This window comes from Triturus cristatus, chromosome 2_2 (assembly GCF_964204655.1).
Source record: "Triturus cristatus chromosome 2_2, aTriCri1.1, whole genome shotgun sequence".
Taxonomy (NCBI): Eukaryota; Metazoa; Chordata; class Amphibia; order Caudata; family Salamandridae; genus Triturus; species Triturus cristatus.
The window spans coordinates 392713574-392734629 of record NC_140582.1 but is presented as its reverse complement, the minus strand read 5'-3'; positions in this window follow the sequence as shown (position 1 = coordinate 392734629).

Sequence of the window (21056 nt, the reverse complement as noted above, 5' to 3'; positions counted from 1 at the left end):
TCAAATGTGTTGTTGTTGTACAGGATTATTAATGCTTCTTTGGAGTATACTTGCTCTATTAATCTCATTTAAAGTTACTATAGATACCTTAGAAGGACATAGTGATAACATAACTAATATAGGGAAGATTCAAAAAGTAGTTTCGACTACGAGATAGATAAAAATTATTTGCATAAAGATAGGTCTATAGCAGATTTTTCTAATAATGTGTTTTCAAAATTATTGTATGAATATGTAAAAACAATGGACGTAAGGGATTGCTACGTATGTATGCAGTTACCTGCATCTGTATCTGAAGGAGTGACTTATCATCACCTTTCAGTAACTTATGGAATAACATGTAGTGTAATAGCTAGTTTATTTTATCAAACAGGTAAATTAGAGTATTATTTTTCAGATGTAGATACTATATTTTCACATGTACCGTCAATTAACAAACTGAACAAGGTAAAACCTGCAAAGGTATTAGGTGAATTTTTCTTAGAGACTAAAGAACTAACATTAGAATACATATTTAGAAATAATTTGACTTGCAGTTTAAAGAAAGAAGAGAAGACATTTTTAGATATGGTTGAAGAAAGGAGATTGAAAATGCAAAGAAAGGCTTCAGAAGGGAAAATGGAGAAAACAGTTTGGGATGTAGAAATGGAGAAACACTTGAGAGGGGAAACGAGTCCAACTATGGCTTTAGATTGGCCTCAGAAAGGGAAATTGTGTATAAGAAGAAATCAAACAGCGTATGATAATTATTTTGTAGGGAATAGTGAGTGCCATGATACATACCGAATCATGGGAGGATGGGGATTTAAAGATGGAAAAGATCCAGTTTTTCCAGGACTGTATTTTATTTGTGGGAACAGGGCATATTATCGTTTGCCAGACCATTGGTATGGCACATGTTATGTTGGCCTGGTTTTTCCAAAGATTTTTCATATGGATAGAGGAGAAGATGGTGTACATAGTTTAGGTAGTTATTTAGCACGTAGTAAGAGAGAATCTTGGACAGAAATTGTGGGTGACATTTTTGGAGCACTGATACCCGCAGTGGAAATATCTCTGAATGCAAACAAAATTAGAAGACTTTCAACAGTAGTGGATCGCTTGTCAACAAGCACCGCTGGAGGATTCTTATTGGTAAATACTGAAATGGTTGCTATGCGTGCTATGGTAATGCAAAATCGACTTGCCCTTGATATTTTATTGGCAAAAGAGGGTGGAGTTTGTGGAATGCTGAAAGTTCAACATTGTTATACTTACATTCGTGACGAAAGTAGAGATTTGAAAATTTATATTAAGAATATTACAGAATTGCATGACGAAATTGCACCATTGGAGGTTGAAGGTGTTTGGGAAAGGATTGGAAAGAAAATATCAGCTATTAAAGAGTTTATAATTAAACTAGGTAGTACATTTTTAGGTAAGATATTATTTCCATTAACATGTTTGATTTTCTTAGTATTAATAATTAGACTAGGATGTATTTGTCATAGAAAAGATCAAAATCAGAAAAGGTTAAAAAGAGAAAATGTAAGGAGCTGGAGCGGGTTGTACAAAATTTTGTATACCCCCCCCCATTCTGCATGTTTATATTAATCTGAATAATCAACTAATAGTAATCTTATTAATTTGTTTGCAGTGAAAGACTTACCAATTATATTAATAAAAGAATTACACGTGGGAATTGCACTTTGTATGGCTCAACTAATTGTAAACTAACATATGTACGCATACTAATAGTAGAAAATTTGAATATTGCATGATAAATGTTGCTTTTGTGATGAAATTGTAAGTTGCGCATCATTGAGTGAGTATAAACGCTTTGAATGTTGCTATTATGCTAGATAATTACTCACACATAAGGGAATTAGTGAGGGTTTAACATTTTTTTAGCCATTTCCATGTTTTAATTACGTTTATGTGTTTGTTTTGCTTAAGTTGACCATTTCGGCCTAATCCAAGATGGCTGAACAAGACATATAATGTGACTGCTCCTGACACACGAGGTTCTGGGTGCCCATGCGTCACTGCCAGCAACAATGGCCTAGTCCTGACCCCAGTAGATGATGTTCTTGTCAAGGACACTCTGGGAGCTTCGCCAACGATAATACAATGGACTGTCTTAAAACCGGAACCAGCAAGTGCGATGACTTCATTTTGTGGACTATGTGAGAACTTTACCGCTTGACCCCATGTCCACCAATGAGAACTTTCTAAAACCCCAATCTTGATACATTTTGACGTTAATTTCATTATAAATGTAGGTAGGGAAATGAACTAAAAAACTCTTCCTTCTTTGACGAACTCGATTTCCTGACGTTATGCTGACGGAGAGGACGGTGACACTGCTGGACAGCTGTTATCCTGAATCTTTGAGAGACTGAATTACGGCCTGACTTTGATGAATTTTAAGGTTTTTCCACGACTTGACTGACTTAGAGGATGACTATTAGCCAGATTAGGTAAATATGATGTTCTGTGGTTTGGATGATGATTTCTAACAATTTGCGATTTTATTAGATAAACGATATTTGATTAATTGATAAATGTGTTGTGTCAATTATTTGAAGAAGAAAACTAGCATAAAGAGTAGAGTATAGATAACTGAATGGTTTCACTAAACTACAAAACAACTAAATGATTCATCTCCCAATGAGGGGAATATCACAAGGTTGGAGTTAATATAGTATTCAATGCAGGGTTTTAGGTAAAGATATTCCTTTCATGTCAGCGTTTGGAAACCTATTCCTCTAGGGAAGCAGATCAATGAAGTATGAGTGTTGGTGTTGGTGTTATGGGCCCCACCAATGAATGTATTTGTGTGAATTTGCTATTGTGGTATTTGGTCTGCGACGAAGAGGGAATTTGATGTTCCACGCTGCAACAGTTGTATCATTAGATTCGATTGTCTAGGCGGTTGTAGGGGTGGCTAAAGAAACCAAGCAGTAAAACAGAAATTTGATTTTGATTTAGAAGCGCTGAACTTGCCCTTCCTAATATCACATTAACTAGAGCTGGAGTTTTAAAAGAAAGTACCAAACAGTCACCATGAAGTACTTTGTGACCCCTACAAACCCACCCAACCCCCCTAGCCATTTAAAATCTGCAAAAAGCACTGCCCCCAGCCCAACTCTAGTGTTTAACCAGTTAAGTGATTTATTGCTTAGCGAGTCCCATGTTTCTTGGATGGGAGCACATAGGGTTGGGATGTTCACCAAAAAGACCACGTATGGGGTAACAGTAGGGGGAAGGTCTAATCAATCCGTGAAGGGCAAGGAATGTTTAGGAACAGGTCCCCTGGGGCAAATGTTGGACAGGGAAATTGGTGGGGCCCTTTTTATAGGAAACCTTTCTACTTCTGCGGCTGGTGCTTGTTGTAACTGAGGCATTAAATTTAACACTGGTCAATTGGGTAACTCAGGGTTCCCTGAAACAGATTGTTGTACTGGAGGAGTTACAGAATCACTGGATGTCAGACCCTTAATATTAAAATGACCGTTTAGCCCTTCCCTACTGTTCCCACGGTGGGGATTAACCAAACCCAATAGTTCTACACAGGTTAACACAGCACATTCAATAGCTTTAAGTCTGTCCGTGAGAGTACAAATGGAGGTCTTAATGAGTTCTGTCAGGTCTTGACTAGATGCCACCAGTGGAGTGCAGTCCGGGAGAGCAGAGGACAATGGTTTGTTGACAACTCTGGTGGGCTTGGGGATTGCTGACGGCTTCTGCACAACTCTCCTTTTTTTAACCTTTGCTAGACCATCATATAGGACCACAATAGGATCAACAGAGCGATTCCTGGGAATTTTGGGGTGTTTAGATGGTGGATGAGAATTTGAGGTGCCAAATGTGGTGGGGTTATGAATAAAGTAATCTTTGTCTTTGTTCAGTAAATCGGGTCATCATTAAGGGACAAAGGACAGGAAATTACTTGCCATGACGCACACCCATGAGGGGGTCCCAGCCCTGCCTCCTCCTGCCACTGAGGGGCGCAGATGGGCCCGCTGTTGGCCTGGGCTTCGTCCGGGCACACCCGCACGCATTGCATGCTGCGGATGCCTGGGCTGCCTTTATGTGCCTCCTGGCACATATCGATCACGTTGGCGGCTACTGCCGCTTTGCCTTGTAGGGGTTGTGGTTCTCCCCCAATAAAGTGACGAGTGCAAGACTGCCAGAAAAGAAAGGCAGCAATACAAATGTCAAGATAACTCTTTTGTTTAATGTTCCTGCTAGAGAGAGAGCGATCAGAGTTTTGGCTAGTGGCAGTTTTGACTCACCATAAAGTGGCACAAAGGATTAATATGCCTACTCCTAAGAACAGATCTGTATGTTATGTTGCAAGCTGAGTGGATTAGTAAAGCCAGCCTTTACCAGCGCTTTAAAACAAATGAAATGTAGGTGACAGAAAATCTATGGGGAGATGAGGGGGACTTTTACCATGTGGTAGTGAGGAATCCGATGTGGAGGTCATGGGCACCAAAAAAGATTGTTGCACCATGCACTACTAGCACAGAAATGTGTTCATAGTCGACAATATTGTTGAATGACTTGAACTGAATCTTCTGATATATATTTCAAAAAAAGATTACAGCTAAGGGGCCGATTACGATCTCGCCAGGAAAGCCCTCCCTATGACTCGTATTCGGAGGGTTTCCTAGCAAATTACGCTTTGCGAGTCCGAGCGACCGATTCTGATGCTGCAGTATAGTGACAGACTCGGTTCGCTCGGACTCCCATTGAAGTCCATGGGAGCCTGTATACTGAACGGAAACACAGGCTCCCATAGCAAAAAGGTGTGGGTGGGGAAAAGTGTACACCCTATGGTGGGCACCCCATGGTGCCTGCCACACTGTGCATGCATCAAAAGGGGGGGCCCATGGGTTCCCCCACAGGACCGATTTGGAGGGCCTGGGTAAAGGGGGGCCTGCTACAGTCCCCTGAAGCACGATTCCCACAGCTGTTTCATCTCGCTGAGCCCGAGCTCCTTTGAGCTGCACGATTCGTCTCAGAAGGATTCGGACTGACTGATTTAGATTAGGAACTGATTCAGTCAGCGTGGATGGCTTATTCGCATTGTACCTGGTCGTTCAGATAGGGGGACGATTCAGCCGGAAACAGAGGCTCTGAATTAGATTTGATTTAAGTGAATCCGGTTCAGAGCCCTTCTGGGCGAGATCGTAATCAGCCCCTAAGTCTGTTTTTGAAGGCTAGAATCATGGCTCTGGTCTAAGTGCTCTTAGAAGACCTTGTTTCATCTATTCTCCAAATATTTTCTATAAGAAGTGCAGAAATAGAGTGGAGTTTGGGTCAGTTCCATTCAGCCATTGTTTTTCGTATGCTTTTATGGTTTGCCATTGACTGAGTGCGCTGTCCATCAAGGTCATTGCATTTCATTGATGGTTACATTTTCCCATTTGTGTTACCATTAGGTTTTATTGATGGGGATCAAGTAGTTCTTTTGTTAGATTCAAGCAAATATGTGCTGTCAAATGCATTTACTTTGCTGGCACAATAATATGTTAAATGCTGATTTACGGTTTATTTGTAAGATCAAATTATGTTCATTTATCACCCTTCCGATTTATTAATCAACATGCACACAAATAATCTTTCTAAGAAATGCAACAAATGTGTTTCCCCTTTTTGATTATATTAAATATGCAATACTTTGTTGTATATGTCTTTTATGTTCACCACTTACATGTAAACGTCATCTCTAGTTGCTTTTTCATAACACTCATCTTTCAAGGTACATGGAAACTGGCCCTATGACGAGGCTCCATATTATTGTATCCCATATTGTTGCCTCACTATGAGATTTTCTTTACTAAACAGTTGTTAGCCAGTTGTTAGCCATACACAAAGTCGCCCATGTAGTAACAAACACTTCCACTAACAAAATACTAGACTTATCTGCTTCGCTATTGTCGCCAATACTATCCTTTCCTGTCTTCACTCCTGCCTTATGCCCCAATCACCATACCCACCACCCGCCATGGCTACCTCCACTGATATCGCTCATCACTCTAGCTCAGATTTTACTCTCTCGTTTTTTTATATAATCTTAATGTGAGCATGTTTAGAGGATTAGCAACCTGTAATACAAGGCCGTGGTTGACATGTTTTATTAGAGGAGGCAAGAAGTCTGATCCACTGTATTTTTGTTAGATGATTATCATTTTTAGGTCTCGCCTGACCCAGCGCATGCGCTGGTCTGGCGAGACTTATTGAGAGGGCTCCAAAAAGTGCTACCAGGCCAGCCTAGAGCTACAGTGCATGTGCGCGGGCGCGCGCGCCGCACTTTCCCGCAATTGCTTTCACTTTCGCGGCCACTTTGATGTTTGATCGTGACCGCGATCGCGATCACTTTCACTTTCGCGGCCGCACGGCCGCTAGGCATAGCCAATAGGTCTCGCTTTTGGGACCTTATAAGTATATAGTTATGCAACTGTTGCATGGCTAAACACTTATAAGGTCCCAAAGGCGAGACCTATTGGCTATGCCAATGCTTGTTTAAAGAGCCAAACTTCGTCAGACACCAATGTAGCATGCCTGCTAAGAAGTATGAATGTTTCCTTGGATATAGGCAATTTAAAATTAATGACGTGTCATGTTAATATGAAATTAACCATCAAGAACATGCTACACCAGACCTCTGTGTGATCAACTGTGGCAGCCAGGAGTTAGGAAATCTGAATAGTATCGTTTGCTGTTGACCTTATATTGTAGAAGGTACCACAAGTACATGTGCCCTCTGGAAACATACTTATTTCTAGATTAAGGAGTATATTCATGTTTCAGAAGAGCATTTCATTATTGTGAGACTGTGTGTGTGTGTGGATGTGTGTGCGTGTGTGGTTGGGTGTGTGTGTGTGTGTGTGTGTATAACCCATGCTGTGAGAATGTGTTGGTGTGTGCGGGTTAATGTGTATCTGTTCCTTCACATTGACATCCATTTATGTTTACAGTCTTCAACTATGTTTGCTTGTAAGTAATATAATTATGAATAGCAAAGTATTTTAAAATTGAACTACACTAGTCCATCTCCTCTGTGCTCTAGAGCTTGTCTTCTCAAATAGTATGGTGCCTGAAGATTTGGAGTGGTTTATAACAGATTCCGTGCTGTTGGGGAGCTGTTTCTATTACATGCCCTTTTGCATAAGTGTATCGATATGCCTTGTAAGGTGTATTTTTTTGCCCTAAAGTCAAGTTAAAGATTGTTGAAATGGCGGCAAAAATGACCTAAAATTAGTGTAGCGGTATTATGTTGGAAAAAGTTGTGCATGTCTGAATGAGCTCTGTGGAAAAAAGCGAGATCTATTGGCGGTTCCAATGTTTGTTAGATCTGACTCCAACTGAGCCTATGTGCATTGGCCTGACAGTTCTTCAGTCTTGGTCTTTAGACCCTATCCCTCTTTTCATTGAAGACACCGATTTTGTTTATCTCTTTCTCTCTCTGTCATGCCCGAACATAGGGGCTCATTACCATGGCGCAACAATCGCCACTGCTGGGCCGGCGGTGGCCATCGTTACACCAACGTGAGGAGAATCACCCACCGCCATATTACGATGGCAGTGAGTATCGCGGCGGACAGTCAGTCTGCTGCTTTTCCGCCGGTGGGCAGAGCAGGGGCTCCAATATGGTGGCGGTGCCTATCGGGCACCATCCGCCATATTGGGATGTCGATTGTGAAATGCCTTTACATGGCAGTAATGCCGCCATGGAAAGGATGGCGGGGATTGGTTTTGGAGGCCCGTTGCGGGCCCCCTTTGTGTCTAGGGGAGGTGAGGTGCACTTGGGGGGTATCTATCCATTTCGCTGCACCAAGTGGCAGGCACCGTGTGGTGCCTGAAATGTGGTGCAGTGAAATGCCAGGCATGCGAATTTCACATCACGGCGCAACCCGCCACAATGTTAAAATGTGGAACGCAACCGCCAGGGTGGCAGACGCATCCTAATTCGCGGTGCGGGACCACCACATGTCTGGTGGCCGGTCCCAACACTGCCGGGATGGCGGGCGGACTCAATTCCGCACCCCATCCTAATAAGCCCCATAATCTCAATATATCTCAGTATATCTCTCTATCGCTCTTTATATCTGTATATAGTTTTAGCAATATTTCTGTGTCACTTTCCCTCTGCCTTTGTCTCTTTTTCCCCACTTTTTCCCTCTCTTTTTCGCTCTTTTCCTTCTCAAGTAAAGGGAGCCTGCCAAGAAACCTCGGGCTAGGCAGGATTTACAGCATTTAAACAAACTCGATTACCGTTTATGACAGCAAAATAAAATAATATATATATATGGAAACGTACTCAAACTGAGTGGCAAGTGAGTAATTTTAAAGAAACACTGAGCGCTACAACTGCAGCTATCTGCAACGCAAGATCAAATTAACAACGTGCCTGCTTATTGCTCGTCCACAGTTTCCTTTGTTTAAACGTTCATTTTCCAGAGTATTTGTACTAATTGCAGTTGCACGAAAATATAATTAATTAATTATTGTCTTATAATTGTTTTCTATATTTTTTTCAGTAAAGGAGACCGATTGGGACAAGCAAGGAAACTAATGAGCTCAAATAAGAAATTGACATAAATGTTAAGGTGGCCGTTCCAGCTTTTCCTGTAAATTGTTGTCTTTGTTAGATTGGTAAATGAATTGCTGATTAAGTGTTTTTTTTAAAGTTATGCATGTACAATTAATCATATTCTTGAAAGGTTTAGCGTGGTAAGAAAATGCATTGGACCTTTCTATGTCAGACATGTTCTTCCATGCATCTGTTTAGCAGATGCACATTGACGTGTGGGAGGGTAAGGCAGATTAATGAAATATAAAATCTAAGAAGAAAACGGTTTAACGACCTTAGTGGTATTTGAAAATTAAATACAGACAAAATAGATATTTCCCTTCCCTGTAATCTCTAAAGAGAGTGTTTTTTCTTAACGTACATGACATCTTTCCTAAAGATGGCTACTTCACTACTCAGTTGTTGGAAACTTCCTTAACCCACCCTCGAAAGACATGAATGGAAGCCATTATGCTTGACAAAGAACTTTAAAGCGGTGCCCTCAATCAGCATGAAAGTTACTCTGTTAGTGTGTATGATTTGTCACTTGGAACTAAAAATAGGTATGTAGATGCTTTTCCCTAAGTGAGTGCAATTTTCTCTTATTTCAGTGCAATTATATTTCATAAACTCTACTCCCTTGACAAGACTTAAAAGCAATATATGCAACACATCTGAGTTTGGTGGCATGTGCAAAGATAGACTTGTACTTGAATTTGCATGCATGCTCATGTCATCTATTAATGCAGAACTTAGAGTTTGAAAGTGCTTCGCTTGACATAACATAAAAGACATACTTTGAAAGTGCTTCGCTTGACATAACATAAAAGGCACATACTTTACATAGAAGTATTCTCCCATAGGATGCATGCACATGCCTTTTAATGGTTAGACATTTAAAGGCCTGTCCATACACTGCATTTTAATGTACATTTAGTAGTTCTACAATGGTCCTACTAGCATACTACAAACAGAGATTCACTAACCTACATGCAGAGGTCTATGCCTCTGGTTCTTGCTATCTTTTATGTGCAACGAGCTCTGCAGTCAAGGTGGAGATCTCTCTCCTGACTGGAGAGACCTATGCATCTATAGTTTTAGTAGTATTTGTGGGAAGGGCATGGGGTAGTGGTTAAAAAAAAATGGGAATATTACAGTCGAGAAGGCCCAAAACAGTTGAAAATGTACCCCAGTTCAGACCTGGAATAAGTCCAGCACCAAACATGACCAAACCGAGGTACGGCAAACCGAGGTACTTTTGCTATTCACAGAATGGATTTACGACTCCTAAACTTACGTCCGCACTCGGGCCGGAAATTCCGGCCCGGAGGCGGGGCTTCCGGGCCGGAGGCGGAGCTTCCGGCCCAGAGGTGGAGATTTCAGCCATAGCTAAATCGGTCGGAATCCCCACCTCCGGGCCGGAAGCTCCGCCTCCGGCTCGGAAGCCCCACCTCCGGGCCGGAAGCTCCGCCTCCGGGTCGGAAGCTCCGCCTCCGGGCCGGAATTTCCGGCCCGAGTGCGGACGTAAGTTTAGGAGTCGTAAATCCATTCTGTGAATAGCAAAAGTACTAAGTTCATTCTGTGAATAGCAAAAGTAGTAAGTTCATTCTGTGAATACCAGAAGTACTAAGTGCATTCTGTGAATACCAGAATGGTACTAAGTTTAGGATTTAGTCTTAAGTTTGTTCTGTGAATCGGGCCCTAAGTGTTCTGTAAGAAGTGAAAATTGATTAGTCTAGATTTTTTTCAGCACTGGACAGTTAACAAACATATGAACTAAATCTGCTGCATAATAAATTGCATTTCTAACAGTATGATTTATGAGGAACTCGGGACAGTGCCCATTTTCAGATGCGCTCAAGTGTGTAGTAAAGCACACAGATAGTCCTAAAATGTTGCTGCTTGAGACTAACAAAGGTCACTGACCGATCTAGAATTGCTAGGGCCTCCTGAATTTCATTAACCGTAATTTCAGAGAGATGAAGCAGGGTCCATCTTGAAGCTATTTGCAGGCTATCCCTTTTGCCTGTGAGATGAGCTTCTGATAGAATAGGTTAATAGACATTTTGCCGGAGGTCTCACATAGAGAGGGCAGGTTTTCAGATGTTTCTTGTTCAATTTGCAACTTTAGAGTTGGTAATCCCTTTCCTGTAGGTACTTAAAAAAGGTATGCTGTGGGAGCCCATATTCCTCTTGTAATGAGTCAAATGTACGAAACCCCTGGTGATCATACAGATGACAAAGATTATTAATACCCCAACATTCCCTTCTTTTCCCCACATTGTCATAGAATTTGTCTAGAAATATTGAATTACCCCAGAGAGAAGTGTAGTTGTGAAGTGTAGGTAGAGAGAATTTCTTGTGGATTTCCTGCCATATCTGTGCTATATCCCTAACTATCTTGTACCTAACCCTTTTGTAGTAATTAGGGTTTGTGTTTTTTGTGACATACATATCTTATAGCAGGGCCACATGCAAGTTGATAGCTCAATAAGAGCAGCCCAGCTTCACACCCTGTTAGCAGGATTTGGATCCGCCCAATAATATAATTAAAAATCCGGAAGCTTGAAACGCCCTTGCTTATATGTAAGTTTGATAAGACTTATAGACTTATAGCATGCCTCGCCCTCCTTTAACCCCAGATGAAGCTGCCAATCACACTCTCCATGCACAAGAATCCGGTACATGAAGCGGAATTGACAGAATAAATTAAGAAATTTAGAAGGTATGTTCATTTTGATAATGTCACACCATCCTAATATAATAAGAGGGAGCCGGTGCCCATGCCGTAATTTAGCCGTAAGAAGTTTCAAGAGAGACTCATAGTTAAGAGGTATAATATCTTCAACAAATCTGCTCAAACTTATGCCTAATAATGTAGCTGTATCAGTTACCCATAAGACCTAGGTATGAGGTTAAAAATTGAGGATTATCTGTGTTTTAGACAAATTCAGTTCATATCCGGGGAAGGCTGTAGAAAAGCCTGGCCTCTCTTGGTATGTGTTAAAGGGCTTCTAGCAGTTTGGTAGAAAAAAACGCTATATCATCAACATAAGCAGTTACCATTTAGATTAACTAGATGGATACCCTTGTGCTGCAGTAGATGACTTATAAATGTCTCAATATATCGATTGAAAATTAGCGGGGAAAGTGGACACCCCTGACGAGTACCCCTATATACTGGGAATAAAGATGAGGAAATGCCACTCAACATAACCTTAGCCACAAGTTTCTTTTAAAGTGACACAGTGTCTGGACAAGTGTGATAAACCGACCTCCAAGCCTGAATGCCCCCTTTGTTGACCACAGTGAAATCCATGTTACTCTATCAAAAGCCTTCTCGGAGTCTAACATTATCATACCTTAGTTTTCCCTGCGAAATTGAAGGCCACTATTGCAGTATTGACATAGGTTGTAATATCGCTGCCAGGAACAAAACCATGCTATTGGTCTGACACTAAGCCATGCATGAGAGGAGCCAAATGATTTGCCAACATTTTAGAAAAGTCTTTAACACCTGAGTTAATCAATGAGATGGGTTATAACAAACCTCCTTCCTCCTGTGGCTTGCCCTCTTTAAGAAACACCTCTATGTTAGTCATTCCCCAAGATACAGGCGCATCTCCTCCATTGACCATATATGTAATCAAATCGGCTAATGCTGGTGTTAAAATATCCCTGAATACCTTATAGAACTTGAGGGGGATTGTATCATCAACTGCTGCTTTACCAGATGGCAGGGTACTAATAGCATCTTCAATTGCCCCCAACATACTATCCCCTTGCAGAGCAGACATCTGTTGAGTCTCAAGCCAAGGCAGATGACTCTCTTGCAGGTATTCCATAATACTAGAATTAATGGGGCCAACTGGCTTGCTATACACCCCTCAATAGAAAAACATAAATTGCTCAGTGATAGATTGCGGTTGCGTACATATCATCCCTCCATCGCCCTCAATACACTTAAGATTAGATCTAGCCTTCTTGTCAGAGATTTGATGCATGAGAAGCAGGCCCACTTTCGCACCATATTGATATTGTAGCATTTTATTCCTATGATAACTACCAGCAACTTTTTCAGTTAATCCTCAGTTAAACCTGTGCCGTTTCTCGATCAACCTAAGATATATTGATTGTTCGGCTGCATCCCTTGCTATTATTGCCTGTGCATGCTGAATTCTAGGTCTAGACAATCCTGACGATATTGTCCAGTTTCCTCGTGCATGAGTCAATTTTTATTTAAAATGAACTGAAGTGTATGCCCCCTGACATGTGCCTTCATACAGTCCCAGACTACTGCTGTTGAGGCAGATCCCTTGTTATTTTTTGTTGACAGAAATTACCTGTCGGAGGAGGAAATTGCTGATGAAGATAGTCAGTGGACGAGGGTGTGATGACTTTGCATGGGCCTCTTGATTTACAAAGATTGAAAGTCTATGAGCCCGCTGAATATGAGAATCTATTTCGCAGACTGGCAGATCAGGGAATGCTTGCGGAAATAATTTTACCATATATGCTTTAGGGTCAGCTCCTTCTTCCCCTCAGGTATACCAAAGACCCTTATGTTTTTTAGCCATTACCAGTAAAGTTACATTATAAATAATGTATTGTAACCTTTTAAAAATATAAATACATTTAATTTAACAGTGTAAAAATTCTATAGAAATACATTTTTTAATAAAAAAAGTTAACCTTTTTAAATGTAAGTATTCAAGTAACCAGTTTTTTTAAGCATAAAAGTCATTTAAATTATTTCTATTTATAACCTGAAATAATGTGTACTCTGTAGTAATTATACATTTTAAACCTTGTGGCAAATTATTTTATTAAAAGCATTAGAAAAATGTACTTTAACACATTAAAAATAATTACATACATCATTTTAATTAAAAACAAAATCATAACGATGCAGCTTTATTATTTTGGTGCATGTTTGACATTAATAAATATTTAAAGACTAATTTACATGAAAAGTTTTACATTCAAATATTTTTACTAATTTATTTTTAAGACTTTTAAACTTTTTAAATATTCTTTATCTGAGGGAGATCTCCTCTACAGTGCCCTTCAATAAATAACTTATAAACATTTTACCTCATAGGTAAAATATCTTTCATGTAAAGTCTACTCTCATCAGTGCCCAAATTGGATGAAAATCATCCAAGGAACTCTTCGACACTGTAAAATCTGTGATGGATCGTCACCCTTCCTGCATTGGTGAAGACCAGGACAGTAAATGAGATGCATTTGCAATATGTTCTGACTCACAATAATCCCTGAACAATTAGTCAGATTTAAAACACAAACATTTTAGGCTGGACCAATAAACACTATTGTTAATCTTAAGCAAGTAATTTCTATAATTTTACTGCTAGGTGAAACTACCTAATTGACTTCTCTCAGTTTCAAAGTGGGCCAAGTTGCCTTCTTCCTAAAAGAAACTTCAGCAGATCTAGAAAACCTTACCAATTTTGATTGAATCATAGGGCTGCTTTCCCCTGCCAAGATCCTTCGGAGCTATGTTAAGAATTGACAAAAACAGTTAACTTCTAAATTTTCCAAAATGTTGGGTTGTAATAGGTTGTAGTACTAAAATATCTATGATTCAAATTTGATCTACAATTCTGCAGATCCTTGATTTTGGTGATTCCTGCTGACTTCTTCCTCTGGGCCTGTTGGAGAAATTTGACCTCATCAATCTCAAAATCCTACTGGAAATCTGGAGAGATTGCACACATGTCAAAAAGGAAACCCTGAGATTGCTTTTTCATACCTCCAAACTCATTTGCAGCAGATCAAAATAGGTTGCTCTTCTGTAATCAGTTTCCCTTTCCAAAGGTGTTCACGAAGGCTTTATCCCCTTACCCTCACTCATTAATCTGTGTGTCAAATCACGTTCGTATTTCCTTTAACTACTAGGCATATTACTCCACTGTTACACTAATACTATGCAGCCATATATATTTGAAAGCCTTAATAGAATTAAGATTTGGATGGCTCATTATCACTTAAAACAAAGTTTAGCTTATTTTGTTTCCTGTGCACTCCGGGTCAAGCTTGTGTTCCCTCAGTCAGTATCACTCACTGCCACCCAACCATTATTGAATGTTCTGTATCTCTTGGCATTGTTCTAAAAAACATTTTAATTAATATGCCAAAAAGTGTTCAGCATCGACTAAGAAGCATACACAATTCCTTTCTCGATACTTAAAAAGCAACTTAGAGAAATGGTCTAGTCATTGGTCCTTGCTAGACTCTAAAAAAGTTACTCTATTCTCACAGAGAGTCCCAAAATATATTTTTCTTCCCTGAAATTGACTCACCATGCTTCAGCCTACCTATTCTAAGGGAACTTGGTACCAATTTTAAGATGTTTTGTGACACAGTAGACCTCAGAGGGTCATACTATTAAAGATTTTACCTTCTGACTTATCCTCTCAAATGGAAGTTGAAATTGTTCAGCGGGGAATACACAATATCCAGAACTTCTCTCAAAGTCAGATAGCTGTTGGAAGACATTGGTTTTGGTGGGAATAGCTCTAAAAAGGAAAACTCAAATTTCACACTCAATGAAGTTCACTCATTTGTTGCATACTTTTTACACCTTTGTCCAGTCATAATTTCCACCTTTGGATTTAATCTGAAGCTCTTGTAAGTTCCAAAATGTTCTAAGTCCCTACTTTCCAGAGCTGTTTCACTTGGTCTCCTCTAAGGCTCTCAGGATCTCAGGGACAGCAACTAGGGGCCATTACTCATTTCAGCAAAATGCCACTAGCATGTTCCAGTCCAGGTCCAGTTGCTACAGATTAGCTGGGCTCTCTAGGAAAAAGACATCTCGCAGATCTTTTTGTCCCTGTAGCCACACAGGACATCAGCCAATTGACCCTTTGTTGTCCACTTTTAAGTCCAGAGTACAAGTGGAAACAGGTCCATACCCTCAGGTCTTGACACATGTCAAAGACAGCAGGTTCAGTCCTCTTCTGTTCTTCAACAGGTCCAGAATGTGTTCTGATGACCAATGGGTAAACTGACATGTTTTTTAGAATTCACTAATCAATTGGTGAGGGTGACTCCTAAATACTCCCTAACAAATGAGAAAGAAGTCTTCAAGGGTGGCCCTTCATCCTTTCGAAGCACTTTCTATCTGCCTTGATGCAAACTATCCCACAGTGCACTATTCTTAGGCAGATCCAATATGACAGCACTCTTCTGACTTTGGAGGTTTCTGGTGTACCAAACAGGGGTGTATTTACAGAAATGTGCAGACCCCTCATCCTAAACTACACCAAACCCATTCTGGGACCAGTTCTCCTGCCAATGGGCTGGTGTGAAACTGGCTACAGATAGCCCAGGGGAAAATGTTCTTCTACCTCAGGCCTCCCTTTATGCTTAAATATGAATGGGCAGCCTGACCATAGTACCTTTCAAGTTAAGAAAGCTCACACCCAGATCTTCCTGAAAAAAGATCTAAGCCATTGTTTCTGCTCTGGGAACATTTTCCCAGGGGGCCAGCTGCTGACAGGCTAATGCTAGATTGCTTACTGGACGTTCAGGCAGACAAAGTGTAACTTAAAAAAAAATATTTTTCCTAAATATTTATTAGGAATTTATTAGAAATCTGACTTCACCAGTGAACAGTGTTTTAATTAATATTAAAAATAATTTGTTGAATCATATCTGTAGGTAACCTAAAAGCAAAGATTGCAAAATTATCATTTTATCTAAACGTTCGTTTTTCTAATAGGAGCAGCTACAGCCCTGTCCAGTGAAAAAAGCATTGGGGAGCTAAGCACTGTGGGTACAATACTACATTCTTGCATGTACCTTTTTTAAATACTGGATACCATGCCGTATGGGCTAGCCACTTAGGGGTAACATTCAATATTTGGAAAGAGCTATTTTGACGGGTTCTCTTGCACATTTTAAAGTTGGAGCAGTCAGACTACACAGTTACAAACAAAACCCATGCTTTCTTTATCAGTCCAGTTGATGACACAACATGTGCAGCAGTCCACAAGTGATATTTAACTTTACATTCCTCTAATGTTTTTCCCTGCACCTTATAGCCATGGCCCTACTGAAAAGTTAAATATTCCACTTTGCCAATTCAGTCATACTTTACAGGGCTAATCACATGAACTGAGCCCGGACAGCAGTGACCCAGTATGCAGAGTTAGAACACCAACAATACCAGTCAGCAAAGAATGGGAGTGATTAGCAAAAAAGAGGGATTTTCTCACAGTTGTGATTGAGTTTCTTTTGCATATTTGTTATTATTTTTCCTAAAATTCTTAAAACAGTTTATTGTAAACTTTGTAAAAATGTTTATGCAGGTTAGTTAATAACTCAGGAACAGTTTGGGAAGTTTTATAATGTTTTTTGGTATTTTTGAATGTTAGTTTTGAAAATGATTTCAATTTGTTTTAAATTTTATGGTTTTAATGTAAGTTTAAATGTTTAGATTTTAATATTTTCAAAATTGTTTTGCATTTTTAATTTTAATGATGATTTTTTTACATTTGTATTGTAATTTTCTACATTTAAAAATATTGAAATGTTATTTTTGTCTTTGTTTTAAATTGTAATTTTTATTTATTTATTTATTTATTTATTTTTGTACAATTCAGTGAGGCCAAAAATACTTAAAGTTCATAACATAAAAAAAACAGAGTAAATCAGGGACACATACACAGATAGAGCCATAATGCAACATAGATGATCAATAATTTACAAACATACATCCAATACTAATCATTAAAGTATATTACTATACCCAATTAGTAATCGGCATACATCATCTGTTGGTTTAAGATCAAAAGCTCTCGGTCCCACATGCTCAACAATTTGCTGTGGCAAGAACTGCAAAACAGAGACACGTTCCAAGCAAGAGCTTATCTCCAGGCAGCCCTGGAATACACTAAACTACAGGAACTCTGGGACGCCCAAATTGGATACTACGCTTTTAAAAAACTAGCCTGGAAGGTCATTAAACAAGCGTCATTGATTGAAGACAAGGCAACCTTCTCTAAAAGAGCCCATGCCTGGATGACTCTGAACACATATAAGTCTCTGACCCCACAGTCATATTTCAATCAGGGGTACTCTAAAGCAGCAAAACTGAGCTTTATGAGGTTCAGACTGGGAGTTCTGCCTTGTGCCCAACATCTTCCGCCATGGCAACGGCGGATAGGTCAAGACTCCTGTAGCCTGTGCAAAGCCAAGCAAGGTGACATTTTACACTTAATCTGCCTATGCAAAAATATGGCCCAAGACCGGCAGAAACTCCTAAAAAACGTATTTAACACTATAGGTATCCGAACAAGGAGACAAGCGGTAATAGCATGTTTTAATTCAGAAAATACTCAGTTAAATTGCCGCCTAGCAAAATTTTTAACGATTGCTGAACATAAACGGCTAAAAAACTTGGTAACTGTCCAAAAAAGCATCAACGTTTCACCACACCATGAAGGAGATACTGATCCGTCTTAATCAGACCTTAAGGACTTATTTTCAGCCACAAGAAAGCCTCATTGAACAAACAATGTACGCGTTCGTTCACCCTGCTGCTGTTGTTCAGAAATGCTTTTAAACTTAAATTTTTTTTTTGCACATAATTTACATTACCCATAATCAAATTGCAAACGTGTATGTTTTAACATTAAGTTATTAGCACGATGGCACTTCAGAACTAATTTCAGGTAACAGCCTAAATTCACTGATATATCGACTATTCGTACAAGGAAACGGCTTAAAACTTAATGATAAAGCACTTGTTTTATAATACTTTTTAACTGATTTTATTGGTATTATGCACTGTTAATAAATGTTATATTGTTATGGTTTTTATTAACTAAACAATAAAAATTTATTCTGATTCTGATTCAATTAGTAATCGGCTCCCATATTGCAGCCCCCAATTTCTTCCTTGCCCTGCCTTTTAGTTTATAAAGGGCGGTTTCCAAATTATAAAATGAAATAAGCTTAGCCCTCCAGCTGACAAATGACGGAGGTTCGTGGTCAAGCCACTGAGATGTTATACATAACCTCAAAACCGCCATACATATAAACTTTAGGCCTCTATGTGGTACCAATTTCCTACCCGGGTCGGTACCATGTTCTATCCCAAACAAAACAAGATGTGCAGTCAGAGAAGTCGAAATACCCAGAGACCGTACCATAAAGCGTTCAATATCTACAAAAAGTTGATGGAGCGAGGGGCAAGAAAAAAACATATGTATCGAATCCGCCCCATATAAACCACATCTAGCACAACTCATCCCCCTTCCAGCCTTCCACTTTGTAATCTTTGCTGGCGTATAATATAAATTAAACATGGCCATAAAGGCTTGACTTCTTAAACTGCCAGACAGCAGAATAGCATAAGCAGTCCTCCATACCAGCTGAAGATCTATATTAGTCAATGAAAGTTTTGCCTCCCACGTTGCTTCAAATTTGCTGATGTCATCGGGTTCTTTCACAATAAATTCCTTGTATATTTGACCTATTTTAGCTTTCCCTTTTATCAACTCCAATAACCGGATCTGCGACACCTGACAGTTCCCCCTAGCAATTTCCGCCTGTAAGAGACTTCTGAGCTGCAGATATTTAAAAAAGTCAGACCTACCTACCCCAAATTTCTCTTGGAGTGTCGAAAAAGAAAGAATATTACCTGTCTCTAATAGGTCCCCTATCACCCTTATACCTTGCTGTGACCACCTCCTCATGACTGAATCCTGACATACAGTAAAGGGGAGAATATATGAATCAAAAGGTGTACACCACGTGATGCTGGGAATAGCTAGTTGTTTCCTGAGCCTCTTCCATACTAGATATGCTGCCTGAATGATCTTAAACCGAGTCTTTTTATAATAACTTGGCTCCAGGATTTTTACTAATAACCCTCGCGCCGAGTCTCCCAAGCACCATTCATAAATAGATGGGGAAAAAGCAGGCACCTGTACCTCGGTATTCCCAGATACCAACACACCCATAAATTGGAGCAACGTAGCACAATCGTAGACGTAAAAGTTAGGAATAGCCAGACCTCCCCTCTCTACTGGCAGATATAGCCATTTCATCGCCCTTCTAGAACGCCGATACCCCCAGAGGAACCGTGAGCACATTCGCTCTATTCTCTTAAAAGAGATATTAGGAAACATAATTGGGATTGCCCGAAACAGATATAAAAATTTCGGAAAAATTAACATTTTTAAGACATTCCCCCTTCCATATAGAGATAAATACAACCTATTCAAACGCTCCAGTGTGTTATTTGATGAATTAATCAATGGTTCAATATTAATCCTTGGAATATCTTGAATTTTAGTAGATATAAGCACACCTAAATACGTTGCCTGCGTAGCTATATTCATCCCCAATGGTAAGCCAACCTCCGTATGTAACACCTGCGTTTTGTCCAAATTTAGTTTATAACCGGACACTATACCAAAGTTACTAGTAGTAACCACTATTCTTTCCATAGCCTTATTCTTATCCGCAGACAACACCGCGAGATCATCCGCATATGCCAAGACTTTCACTGAATATATATGCGCTTTAACCGGACAGATTTCGGTATCAGCCTCCAGCCTATTTATAAGGGGGTCTATAAACAAAGCAAAGAGAAGTGGAGAGCAGGGGCACCCCTGCCGCGTGCCCCTGCTAACCACAAACCTCTGTGACTCTTCTCCCCCCAGTCGTACCATTGCATTCGGCAAACAATACATAGATTGTATTGCTCGTATAAAGTCATTGGGAAAGGACTTCCATCTCATCACTGCCCATAAAAACTCCCAGGAGACCCTGTCGAATGCCTTTTCGGCATCCAACAGGGCCACCCCAACGGGAGCCCCCGTTGCCTGCGCCCAGTCGAAAACAGAAATAAGTCGCCTGACGTGATCCGTGGTGCCTCTCCCTGCTATAAATCCATGTTGTCGTAATGAGACTAATGGGGTAATAACCGCACCTAATCTCTTTGCTAAACATTTCGAATATATTTTGTTGTCGGCATTTATAAGGGAGATTGGACGGTATGAGGAAAGCTCGCAGGGATCCTTTCCCTTCTTCCTAAAAATTATTATGACTGTTTCCGACCAGGAGGCCAGGGGAGACCCCCTAAATGCAGCCTGAACAACCAGGGTCAGTAACCTTGCAAGGCTCTCCCTGAACTTGGTATAAAACTCTAACGGGATTGAGTCAGACCCCATCGCCTTCCCTGAGGCTAATGACGACATAGCTACCTCAATCTCTTTCCAAGAAATCCTTTTTACCAGTTCATCATTATCCACCTCCTCTAAGCCGACGGTGCCCATTTCCTCTAAATATTGTTGTATTCCTCTGACCGGTTCTGCCGTATATAGTTTTTCATAGTACTTTTTAAAAGAGTCAAGGATCAGGGAGGGAGTCTCCAAGATATTCCCATCTATATCCTTAATCTTAAGTATCCTAGAGTAGACCTCCTTTTGTCGTAACCTTTTGGCCAAAACACTCCCAA